The sequence below is a fragment of the Triticum aestivum genome, chromosome 5B, assembly GCF_018294505.1.
Source record: "Triticum aestivum cultivar Chinese Spring chromosome 5B, IWGSC CS RefSeq v2.1, whole genome shotgun sequence".
Lineage (NCBI taxonomy): Eukaryota > Viridiplantae > Streptophyta > Magnoliopsida > Poales > Poaceae > Triticum > Triticum aestivum.
Window position 1 is genome coordinate 555,775,242 of NC_057807.1, and position 14,351 is coordinate 555,789,592.

Genomic DNA, 14,351 nt, shown 5'->3' on the forward strand with positions numbered 1-14,351 from the left:
ATTATGTTGTGACATGGATGTCATATATTTGGAGTTTGTCTTATGTGAGACCTATGTATTTACATTTTTTCTTCTTAGTTGGTTTCAGAAATGATATTCCATCGATGTAAACCTCGTGTCATATAACCATGTGCGTATGGTTGTAGTTATACAATACGAGGAGGTATTGGATGCCCCTCTATTCTGGACTTGGTAGCAACACGCTAAGTCTGTAATAGTATCACATCCGGGCATTTACAGACTTGGTATCAGATCAGGATGATACGTCTCTAGTATCTACCTTTCCTCTTGTTTTGGACTCTAATTTGCATAATTTGAATGGAACTAACCCCGGATTGACGCTGTTTTCAGCAGAACTATCATGATGTTGTTTTTGTGCACAAATAAAAGTTTTCAGAATGGAACGAAACTTTGTGAGGATTTTTTATATATAATAAGAGAATTTCTGGAGCTAGGAGGTACATGAGGGGGGCACCTGGGTGGGCACAACCCACCAGGGCACAGCCCCCCCAGGCATGCCCTGGTGGGTGTTGCCCACCTGGTGGCCCCGCTGACCTTCAAACCGACGCTATAAAATCTCATATTTTCAGAAAAAAATCAAGGAGAAAGAATTATCGCGTTTCACGAGACGGAGCCGCCGTTGTCTCCTGTTCTTCATCGGAAGGCCAGATCCGGAGTCCGTTTTGGGGCTACGGAGAGGGGGATCTTCGATCTTTGTCATCACCAACACATCTCCATCGCCAATTCCACAATGCTCCCCACCGGGGGTGAGTAATTCCTTCGTAGGCTCATTGGTCGGTGAGGAGTTGGATGAGATTCATCATGTAATTGAGTTAGTTTTGTTAGGGCTTGGTCCCTAGTATCCACTATGTTCTGAGATTGATGTTGCTATGACTTTGCCATGTTTAATGCTTGTCACTTTGGGCCCGGGTGTCATGATTTCAGATCTGAACCGTTTATGTTAACACCATTATATCCAGGTTCTAAATCCAATCTTGCAAGTTATAGTCACCTACTACGTGTTATGATCCGGTAACCCTGGAGTGACAATAGTCCGGACCACTCCCGATGATGGCCGTAGTTTGAGGAGTTCATGTATTCATCGTGTGTTAATGCTTTGTTCCGGTTCTCTATTAAAAGGAGGCCTTAATATCCCTTAGTTTCCAATAGGACCCCGCTGTCACGGGAGGGTAGGAGAAAAGATGGCATGCAAGTTCTTTCCATCAGAACATATGACTATTTACGGAATACATGCCTACATTATATTTATGAACTGGAGCTAGTGCCGTATCGCCCTAGGTTATAACTCTCTCATGATGAATATCATCCAACGAGTCACCGATCCACTGCCTACGAATTTATCTTATAGTGTTCTTGCTAAGTTACTACTGTTGCTACTGCTATCATTACTGCTACAATATCACTGCTATCATTGTTACTGTTACCGTTACTACTGCTGCTATCATCAAAACCATCATACTACTGTTCTACTAATCACTTTGCTATAGATAATTAATCTCCAGGTGTGGTTGAATTGACAACTCAGCTGCTAATACCTTCAAATATTCTTTGGCTCCCCTTGTGTCGAATCTATAAATTTGGGTTGAATACTCTACCCTCGATAACTGTTGCGATTCCATATACTTGTGGGTTATCAAGACCTTTTTCTGGCTCTGTTTTCGGGAAGCATAGCTATATTTGTTGAGTCACTTGGGATTATTATCATATTATCACTATGAAGAATCTGAAGGATGCTAAGACTAAGATTTTTCCCTCAAAGACGAGGGGAGGTAAGGAACTGCAATCCAGTTCTGCTTTAGATTCACCTTCTGTTATAAGTAAACTTGCAACTCCACAACATGCTATTAATTCTGATATGTCGCAAGTTATTGATGATGCTACTTCTGCTATGAATGCTACTCATGATGATGATAGTACCTTGCTTGATGATGATGTGCCACTAGGTGAATTTCTTGATGAACAAATTGCTAGAGTAAGACAACATGATATTGTTGAATCTGATGATGAACTTGAAACTAAAAATCTTGAAACACCTACTAGAACTAGTCCTCCTAGATATTAATTGCCAGAGGTACCGGAAGGTTATACTATGAGTGAGGAGGCAACTAGAGATATTCTTGCTTGTAAGGGTATAGATGATCTAGAGAAATTATTATGCAAGTATAAAGAAAGATCTCTGAATGCTAAAATGAAATGTGATCCTGAGTTTGCTACTTCACCTATTGTTATTGCTGATAAGGATTATGGATTCTCTATCGACCCAGAGTTAATCACTTTGGTTGAATCGGATCCTTTCCATGGTTATGAAACTAAAGCTATTGTGGCACATCTTACTAAGTTGAATGATATAGCTACCCTTTTTGCTCATGATGAGAAGATTCGTGAAAGTGCAACTATCCCTGGGTGGTTTTGGTAATTCCTAACAACATATAGCTCATTGAGCTAATGCTATTTCAAGATAAATATTTCAGGAAAGCTCAATGATTGGCATGGCATGGATGAGAAAAGTGGATCCCTCAAAATGCTAAGGACAAAAGGATTGGCTCAAGCTCAAAGCACAAGACTCTACATTTTCTATTTTAGTGATCCAAGATCACATTGAGTCTATAGGAAAAGCCAATACTATCAAGGAGGGATGAGGTGTTGCTTAATGAGTTTCTTGCTCAAACTGCTTAGTGATATGCTCCAAAGCCCTCAACTACTTTCTCACATCCACATATGACCCAAACCAAAAGTCAAACTCGGCCCCACTGATTCTTTCTATCCGGCGCCACCAAGTTTAGATGTCATAGCCACTGCCACAAACCCTAATCAAGTCGGTCTCACCGACAGGGATCTCGGTCTCACCGAGATGGGATTGTAATCTCTCTATTTCCCTTCGTAACATTTCGGTCCAGCCAAGATGAGCGATCGGTCCCACCGATATTGCAATGCAAACTCTCGGTTTCCCTTTCGTAACGTTTCGGTCTAACCGAGATGAGCGAATCGGTCCCACCGAGTTTGCCTGACCAACTCTCTGGTTAGCATATTACCAAAATCGGTCCCACCGAATTTGTGTAATCGGTCTCACCGAGATTACGTTATGCCCTAACCCTAACCATATCGGTCCCACCGAGTTGACATGTCGGTCCCACTGAATATCCTAACAGTCACATTATTTGCTAAATCGGTCTGACCGAGTTTCATGATTCAGTCCCACCGAGATTGGTAAGTTGTGTGTAACGGTTAGATTTTGTGTGGAGGCTATATATACCCCTGCACCCACTCTTCATTCGTGGAGAGAGCCATTAGAACATGCCTACACTTCTAACATACATTTTCTGAGAGAGAACCACCTACACTTGTGTTGAGGTCAAGATATTCCATTCCTACAATATGAATCTTGATCTCTAGTCTTCCCCAAGTTGCTTTCCACTCAAATCTTCTTTCCACCAAATCCAAATCCTGTGAGAGAGAGTTGAGTGTTGGGGAGACTATCATTTGAAGCACAAGAGCAAGGAGTTCATCATCAACACACCATTTGTTACTTCTTGGAGAGTGGTGTCTCCTAGATTGGCTAGGTGTCACTTGGGAGCCTCCGACAAGATTGTGGAGTTGAACCAAGGAGTTTGTAAGGGCAAGGAGATCGCCTACTTCGTGAAGATCTACCCTAGTGAGGAAAGTCCTTCGTGGGCGATGTCCATGGTGGCATAGACAAGGTTGCTTCTTCATGGACCCTTCGTGGGTGGAGCCCTCCGTGGACTCGCGCAGCCGTTACCCTTCGTCGGTTGAAGTCTCCATTAACGTGGATGTACGATAGCACCACCTATCGGAACCACGACAAAAACATCCATGTCTCCAATTGCATTTGCCTCCTCATACTCCTCCCCTTTACCTTCATATGCAATTGTTTTACAATCCGTTGCTATACTCTTAGAATTGCATGTATAGGTTGATTACTTGGCTTGTGCTAAGTTGCTAAAATCTGCCAAGAACTAAAATTGGGAAAAGGCTAGATTTTTATTTGGTCAAGTAGTCTAATCACCCCCCTCTAGACATACTTTCGATCCTACAAGTGGTATCAGAGCTTTGGTCTCCATTTGCTTTGATTTCCATAGCTTTTGGTAGTCATAGCCTTGGTTTCACAACCTAGGAGAGTATGGCGTCTAGCGAGGGAAACTACCACCGTAGAGGTCCTTACTTTGATGGTACTACTTTTGCTAGTTGGAAGCATAAGATGAAAATGCATATTCTTGGACATAACCCCGTCGTTTGGGCTATTGTGTGTATTGGCTTGCAAGGTGAATTCTTTGATGGGAGAGAACCTAACTGTGAAGCTACCGCGGAAGATTTGAAGATGCTGCAATACAACGCTCAAGCTTTTGATATCCTCTTCAACGGATTGTGCCTCGAAGAATTCAACAAAATCAGCCGTCTTGAGAACGCAAAGGAAATTTAGGATACTTTGATTGACATGCGCGAAGGTACCGACTCCGTCAAGGAATCCAAATTGGATGTGCTTCAAAGTCAACTTGACAAGTTCAAAATGAAGGATGGTGAAGGTGTCGTTGAAATGTACTCTAGGCTTGCTCTCATCACAAATGAGATTGCTGGCTTAGGAAGTGAAGAGATGACCGACAAATTCATCATCAAGAAGATCCTAAGAGCCTTGGATGGAAAATATGATACTGTGTGCACATTGATCCAAATGATGCCCAATTACAAAGATCTCAAGCCAACGGAAGTCATTGGAAGAATTGTTGCTCATGAGATGTCACTCAAGGATAAGGAAGAGCTCCACAACAAGTCAAGTGGTGCTTACAAAGCCTCATGTGAAGCTCCCACATCATCAAGTGAGAAACAAACCTTCAATGAAGAATTGAGCCTAATGGTGAAGAACTTCAACAAGTTCTACAAGAGTAGGAGCAAGGAAAGAAGTTCCAAGTCAAGGTCCTACAATGACAAAAGATCTTCTAGTCGTGAGCGTAATTGCTACAATTGTGGAAGACCCGGACACTATTCCAATGAGTGTACGACTCCCTACAAAAGAAGAGAAGATTCTCCAAAACGAAGAAGTAGAAGAGAAGAATCACCATCAAGAGAAAGAAGGAGTAGAGATGATCGTTATGAACAAAGAACATCCCGGAGAAGCAAGGATTTGGAAAGGAAGGACAAGTCATCAAGGAGCTACACAAAACGAAGACATCAAGCTCATGTTGGTGAATGGGTATCCGGCTCTCACTCCGACCATCACTCTGAGAGAAGCTATCACTCTGACTCAGAATATACTCAAGATGAAGGTGTTGCCGGTCTAGCACTTGCGTCAACCAACTCCTATGACATATTTGACTCACCAAATGAAGGACTTGGAAGATGCTTCATGGCTAAAGGCCCAAAGGTATCACACCCCGAGTATGTTGATTACAATAGTGACGAAGATGACTTGTTAGGTGTTGATGATTTACTTGTTGACAACTCTAGTGATGAATACTATGATGAAACGTCAAATAATCATGCTAATCAAGATAAAACGAATGACAATAATAAGGAGAAGATTGAGCTCCTAAGTAAAGAACTAAACACTCTTAAGTTAGCTCATGAAACTATCTTAGGAGATCATCGAGAACTTTTAAGGACTCATGAGAAGTTACGCTTTGAAAAGCTCAACCTTGAGCAAGAACATGAGTTTTTAAAGGCTGTCAATGATGATCTTTGCAAGAAAAGTTCTTCTTACATTGCCAAGCATTTACTCTTATCTACTTACATGCCTCAAGTCAAGTCTAGCAACAAGAACAAGAAAGATTCTTCCTCTAGTAGTAACAATAATCATGCTAAATCCAATGTTGTTGCTTCTAGTAGTTCTCTTGATTCCACTAATGATTCTCTTAGCCAAGTTTCACTTGAGCAAGAAAATAGCTTATTGAAGGGAATTATAGAGAAAGGCGTTTACAAGAGCCTTGTTGGGAGTAAGCAATTCTAGGAAATTGTACGCAAGCAAGGAAGGCACCGGAAGAACCAAGGTGTTGGTTTTGAATGGAAGTTCAATGCCAATGGAGTTGAGTGGGAAGAAGATCAATACCCCAAGACGAAGTTTGTTCCTCAACAAGAGAAGTATGATCCTACTTCTTTCAAAGGGACACAAGCTCAAGATGATCTTCCACCACAAGACCACAAGCAAAAAGGCAAGGACAAGCTTCAAGAGGAGATTTATGCATTTGAAGAAGCTCCTAAGGCCTTGGTCAAGTGGGTTCCCAAGACTACATCAAGTTCTACTTCATCAAGTACAACTACAACCCCAAGGATTCCCATCAAGATGATGTGGATCCCAAAGAAGAAGAACTAGAGAGTTCTTGAGGGTGACTCCGCCAACATACTTCACTCTTATCATTTTGGCGAGAATGAGTGCAATCAACTTCCACATCTTGCACTAGTTCATGGAGTCATAAACCCTCTTGTTGGTAAGACAAGGGACAAGGTAACGTAACGCTTTCATAGACATCATCTTGTGTGTGTGCATCACTCTATGCCTATGGATATCCTTGTTTGTTCCTTGTGGGACTAGCCCGTGTAGGTATTGAAAGTGCAACTCACTCCAAAGGATTGCTCCATATGATCTACATAAACATTGAGCATCCACATCTTCAACACCTACATGAAGTCATCATCGACAAAACCCAAGGTTAGTTCAACCCTCTTAGTGGGGATCTCACATCTAGGGGGAGTTTTACTCTAAGAATTGAGCTAAAGCAACTCTAATGGTGTCATCACAACAATGCTTTATGTAAAAGTGGTAACCCCACTTGTGCTTAAACGATGAGTATGACCTATGATCAAATGTTCTCATTTGACTCCTAAGTCAATATACTCATATATAGATGACCTGCTCATCGCCAATTGCTTGATAGAGGCTAGAATTGTGTGTGCATGCTCTGTCACATATTTCATTTGCCATTTTATTGTGTGAGCATGTTGGTAGCATATTTTACTCATTCAAGGTCATCCACTTGTAGTTTTGATTGTTTGGTTTCTTTTCTTTTGCCAAGTGGATGGACAAGAACGCCTAAGAATGTTCTCTAGCTATCTATGCTTTTCTTGTCTCAAACTCTATTCATGCTACATCATAAAGTTTGATCAAGTCAGATTCGAACCACTCTGTGTGAGGAGCACTCGGAGTCCCTGATTCATCATAGACTTAAACTTCCAAAACCTCTTTGTGCGTTTCGGTCTGACCGATTCATCCATTTCGGTCATGCCGAGATATTTGCGGAATGTAGTAATTTCAAAAAAATTCCTACGCACACGCAAGATCATGGTGATGCATAGCAACGAGAGGGGAGAGTAATGTTCACGTACCCTCGTAGACCGTAAGCAGAAGCGTTATGACAACGCGGTTGATGTAGTCATACGTCTTCACAATTCGACCGATCCAAGTACCAAACGTACGGCACCTCCGAGTTCAGCACACGTTTAGCTCGATGATGATCCCCGGACTCCGATCCAGCAAAGTGTTGGGGATGAGTTCCGTCAGCACGACGGCGTGGTGACGATGATGATGCTCTACCAGCGCAGGGCTTCGCCTAAACACTGCGACGATATGACCGAGGTGGAATATGGTGGAGGGGGGCACCGCACACGGCTAAGGAACGATCCGTAGATCAACTTGTGTGTCATGGGGTGCCCCCTGCCCCCGTATATAAAGGAGCCAAGGGGGAGGGGGTGGCCGGCCAAGGAGGGCGCGCCAAGGGGAGTCCTACTCCCACCGGGAGTAGGACTCCTTCTTTCCTAGTCCAACTAGGAGAGGCGGGGAAAGGAGGGGAGTGGAGAAGGAAGGGAGAGGGGGGCCGCGCCCCAAACCCTTTGTCCAATTCGGATTGGGCTTGGGAGGGGCGCGCGCCACCTCCTGGCTCCTTCCCGCTAAGGCCCATTAAGGCCCAATACTCTTCCCCGTATTCCCGTAACTCCCCGGTACTCCGAAAAATACCCGAATCACTCGGAACCTTTCCGAACTCCGAATATACTCGTTCAATATATCGATCTTTACGTCTCGACCATTTCGAGACTCCTCGTCATGTCCCCGATCTCATCCGGGACTCCGAACTCCTTCGGTACATCAAAACTCATAAACTCACAATATAACTGTCATCGAAACCTTAAGCGTGCGGACCCTACGGGTTCGAGAACTATGTAGACATGACCTAGAACTATTCTCGGTCAATAACCAATAGCGGAAGCTGGATGCTCATATTGGCTCCTACATATTCTACGAAGCTCTTTATCGGTCAAACCGCATAACAACATACATTGTTCCCTTTGTCATCGGCATGTTACTTGCCCGAGATTCGATCGTCGGTATCCAATACCTAGTTCAATCTCGTTACTGGCAAGTCTCTTTACTCGTAACGTAATGCATCATTCCATAACTAACTCATTAGCTACATTGCTTGCAAGGCTTATAGTGATGTGCATTATCGAGAGGGCCCAGAGATACCTCTCCGACAATCGGAGTGACAAAACCTAATCTCGAAATACGCCAACCCAACATGTACCTTTGGAGACACCTGTAGTACTCCTTTATAATCACCCAGTTACGTTGTGACGTTTGGTAGCACCCAAAGTGTTCCTCTGGTAAACGGGAGTTGCATAATCTCATAGTTACAGGAACATGTATAAGTCATGAAGAAAGCAATAGCAATATACTAAACGATCAAGTGCTAGGCTAACGGAATGGGTCATGTCAATCACATCATTCTCCTAATGATGTGATCCCATTAATCAAATGACAACACATGTCTATGGTTAGTAAACATAACCATCTTTGATTAATGAGCTAGTCAAGTAGAGGCATACTAGTGACTATATGTTTGTCTATGTATTCACTCATGTATCATGTTTCCGGTTAGTACAATTCTAGCATGAATAATAAACATTTATCATGATATGAGGAAATAAATAATAACTTTATTATTGCCTCTAGGGCATATTTCCTTCAGTCTCCCACTTGCACTAGAGTCAATAATCTAGTTCACATCATCATGTGATTTAACACCAATATTCATATCTGTATATGATTAACACCCATAGTTCACATCGTCATGTGATCAACACCCAAAGGGTTTACTAGAGTCAATAATCTAGTTCACATCGCTATGTGATTAACACCCAAAGAGTACTAAGGTATGATCATGTTTTGCTCGTGAGAGAAGTTTAGTCAACGGGTCTGTCACATACAAAGCCGTATGTATTTTGGAAATATTCTATGTCTACAATGCTCTCCACGGAGCTACTCTAGCTAATTGCTCCCACTTTCAATATGTATCCAGATTGCGACTTAGAGTCATCTGGATCAGTGTAAAAGTTTGCACCGATGTAACTTTTACGACGAGCTCTTTTATCACCTCCATAATCGAGGAACATCTCCTTAGTCCTCACTAAGGATATTCTTGACCGCTGTCCAGTGATCTACTATTAGATCACTATTGTACTCCCTTGCCAAACCAGAACAAGGTATACAATAGGTCTGGTACATAGCATAGCATACTTTATAGAACCTATGACTGAGGCATAGGGAATGACTTTCATTCTCTTTTCTATTTTCTGCCGTGGTCGGGATTTGAGTCTTTACTCAATTTCACACCTTTGCAACACAGGCAAGAACTTTTTCTTTGACTGTTCCATTTTGAACTACTTCAAAATCTTGACAAGGTATGTACTTATTGAAAAAACTTATCAAGTGTCTTGATCTATCTCAATAGATCTTGATGCTCAATATGTAAGTAGCTTTACTGAGGTCTTTCTTTTAAAAGAACTCCTTTCAAATACTCCTTTATGCTTTCCAGAAAAATTCTACATCATTTCTGATCAACAATATGTTACTCACATATATTTATCAGAAAGGCAGTAGTGCTCCCACTCACTTTATTGTACATACAGGCTTCACCGCAAGTCTGTATAAAACTATATTCTTTGATCAACTTATCAAAGCGTATATTCCAACTCTGAGATGCTTGCACTAGTCCATAGATGGATCGCTGGAGCTTGCACATTTTGTTAGCACCTTTAGGATTGACAAAACCTTCTGGTTGCATCATATACAACTCTTCTTTAAGAAAATCATTAAGGAATGCAGTTTTGACATCCATTTGCCAGATTTCATAAAATGTGGCAATTGCTAACTTGATTCGGACAGACTTAAGCATCGATACGAGTGAGAAAATCTCATCGTATTCAACACCTTGAACTTGTCGAAAACCTTTCGCAACAAGTCGAGCTTAGTAGATAGTTACACTACTATCAATGTCCGTCTTCCTCTTGAAGATCCATTTATTTAACATGGCTTGCTAATCATCAAGAAAGTCAATCAAAGTTCATACTTTGTTCTCATACATGGATCCTATCTCAGATTTCATGGCCTCAAGCCATTTCGCAGAATCTGGGCTCGTCATCGCTTCCTCATAGTTCGTAGGTTCATCATGGTCTAGTAACATGACTTCTAGAACAAGATTACCGTACCACTTTGGTGCGGATCTTATTCTGGAAGACCTATGAGGTTTGGTAGCAACTTGATCTGAAGTTTCATGATCATCATCATTAACTTCCTCACTAATTGGTGTAGGAATCACTGGAACTGATTTCTGTGATGAACTACTTTCCAATAAGGGAGAAGGTACAATTACCTCATCAAGTTCTACTTTCCTCCCACTCACTTCTTTCGAGAGAAACTTCTTCTCTAGAAAGGATCCATCTTAGCAACGAATAACTTGCCTTCGGATCTGTGATAGAAGGTGTACCCAATTGTTACCTTTGGGTATTCTATGAAGACGCACTTCTCCGATTTGGGTTCGAGCTTATCAGGTTGAAAACCTTTTTCATATAAGCATCGCAACTCCAAGTTTTAAGAAACAACAGCTTAGGTTTACTGCTAAACCATAGTTCATATGGTGTTGTCTCAACGGATTTAGATGTTGCCCTATTAAACGTGAATGCAGCTGTCTCTAATGCATAACCCCAAAACGATAGTGGCAAACCGATAAGAGACATCATAGATCGCACCATATCTAGTAAAGTACGATTACGACGTTCAGACACACCATTACATTGTGGTGTTCCAGATGGCGTGAGTTGCGAAACTATTTCACATTGTTTCAAATGAAGACCAAACTCATAACTCAAATATTCGTCTCCACGATGAGATCGTAGAAACTTTATTTTTCTTGTTACGATGATTTTTCCACTTCACTCTGAAATTCTTTGAACTTTTCAACTATTTCAGACTTATGTTTCATTAAGTAGGTATACCCATATCTGCTCAAATCATCTGTGAAGGTTAGAAAATAACGATACTTGCCACGAGCCTTAACACTCATCGGATCACATACATCAGTATGTATTATTTCCAATAAGTCAGTAGCTCGTTCCATTGTTCCGGAGAATGGAGTTTTAGTCATCTTGCCCAAAAGGCACGGTTCGCAAGCATCAAATGATTCATAATCAAGTGATTCCAAAAACCCATCAGCATGGAGTTTCTTCACTCGCGTTTTACCGATATGACCCAAACGGCAGTGCCACAAATAAGTTGCACTATCATTATCAACTTTACATCTTTTGGCTTTAATATTATGAATATGTGTATCACACGATCGAGATCCAAAAAACCATTTTCATTGGGTGTATGACCATAGAAGGTTTTATTCATGTAAACAGAACAACAATTATTCTTTGTCTTTGACTAAATAACTGTATCGCAATAAACATGATCAAATCATATTCATGCTCAACACAAAACGCCAAATAACATTTATTTAGGTTTAACACTAATCCCGAAAGTATAGGGAGTGTGCGATGATGATCATATCAATCTTGGAACCACTTCCAACACACATCGTCACTTCACCCTCAACTAGTTTCTGTTTATTTTGTAACTCCTGTTTCGAGTTACTAATCTTAGCAACCGAATAAGTATCAAATACTCATGAGCTACTATAAACACTAGTAAGGTACACATCAATAACCTGTATATCAAATATACCCTTGTTCAGTTTGCCATCCTTCTTATCCACCAAATATTTAGGGCATTTCCGCTTCTAGTGACCATTTCCTTTGCAGTATAATCACTCAGTTTCAGGCTTTGGTCCAGTTTTTGGCTTCATCGCGGGAGTGACAACTTGCTTGTCATTCTACTTGAAGTTCCCTTTCTTTTCCTTTGCCCTTTTCTTGAAACTAGTGGTCTTGTCAATCATCAACACTTGATGCTCTTTTCTTAATTTCTACCTTCGTCGATTTCAGCATCACGAAGAGCTCGGGAATCATTTTCGTCATCCCTTGCATTATAGTTCATCACGAAGTTCCAGTAACTTGGTGATGGTGACTAGAGAACTCTGCCAATCACTATCTTATCTGGAAGATTAACTCCCACTTGATTCAAGCGATTGTAGTACCCAGACAATCTGAGCACATGCTCACTAGTTGAGCGATTCTCCTCCATCTTTTAGCAATAGAACTTGTTGGAGACTTCATATCTCTCAACTCGGGTATTTGCTTGAGATATTAACTTCAACTCCTGGAACATCTCATATGGTCCATGACGTTCAAAACGTCTTTGAAGTCCCGATTCTAAGCCGTTAAGCATGGTGCACTAAACTATCAAGTAGTCATCATATTGAGCTAGCCAAACGTTCATAACGTCTGCATCTGCTCCTGCAATAGGTCTGTCACCTAGTGGTGCATTAAGGACATAATTCTTCTGTGCAACAATGAGGATAAACCTCAGATCATGGATCCAATCCGCATCATTGCTACCAACATCTTTCAACACAATTTTCTCTAGGAACATATCAAAATAAACATATGAAAGCAACAACGCAAGCTATTGATCTACAACATAATTTGCAAAATACTACCAGGACTAAGTTCATGATAAATTTAAGTTCAATTAATCATATTACTTAAGAACTCCCACTTAGATAGATATCCCTCTAATCCTCTAAGTGATTACGTGATCCATATCAACTACACCATGTCCGATCGTCATGTGAGATGGAGTAGTTTCAACGGTGAACATCAATATGTTGATCATATCTACTATATGATTCACGCTCGACCTTTCGGTCTCCGTGTTCCGAGGCCATATCTGTTATATGCTAGGCTCGTCAAGTTTAACCTGAGTATTCCGTGTGTGCAACTGTTTTGCACCCGTTGTATTTGAACGTAGAGCCTATCACATCCGATCATCACATGGTGTCTCAGCACGAAGAACTTTCACAATGATGCATACTCAGGGAGAACACTTCTTGATAATTTAGTGAGAGATCATCTTAAAATGCTACCGTCAATCAAAGCAAGATAAGATGCATAAATGATAAACATCACATGCAATCAATATAAGTGATATGATATGGCCATCATCATCTTGTGCTTGTGATCTCTATCTTCGAAGCACCGTCGTGATCACCATCGTCACCGGCGCGACACCTTGATCTCCATCGTAGCATCATTGTCGTTACGCCATCTATTGCTTCTACGACTATCGCTACCGCTTAGTGATAAAGTAAAGCAATTATAGGGCATTTGTATTTCATACAATAAAGCGACAACCATATGGCTCCTGCCAGTTGCCGATAACTTCGGTTACAAAACATGATCATCTCATACAATAAAATATAGCATCACATCTTGACCATATCACATCACAACATGCCCTGCAAAAACAAGTTAGACGTCCTCTACTTTGTTGTTGCAAATTTTACGTGGCTGCTACGGGCTTTAGCAATAACCGTTCTTACCTATGCATCAAAACCACAACGATAGTTCGTCAAGTTAATGCTGTTTTAACCTTCGCAAGGACCGGGCGTAGCCACACTCGATTCAGCTAAAGTGAGAGAGACAGACACCCACCAGTCACCTTTAAGCACGAGTGCTTGTAACAGTGAAACCAGTCTCGCGTAAGCGTACGCGTAATGTTGGTCCGGGCCGCTTCATCTCACAATACCGCTGAGCCAAAGTATGACATGCTGGTAAGCAGTATGACTTGTATCGCCCACAACTCACTTGTGTTCTACTCGTGCATATGACATCTACGCATAAAACTTGGCTCTGATACCACTGTTGGGGAACGTAGTAATTTCAGAAATTTTCCTACGCACACGCAAGATCATGGTGATGCGTAGCAACGAGAGGGGAGAGTAATGTCCACGTACCCTCGTAGGCCGTAAGCGGAAGCGTTATGACAACGCGGTTGATGTAGTCATACGTCTTCACGATTCGACTGATCCAAGTACCGAACGTACGGCACCTCCGAGTTCAGCACACGTTCAGCTCGATGATGATCCTCGGACTTCGATCCAGCAAAGTGTCGG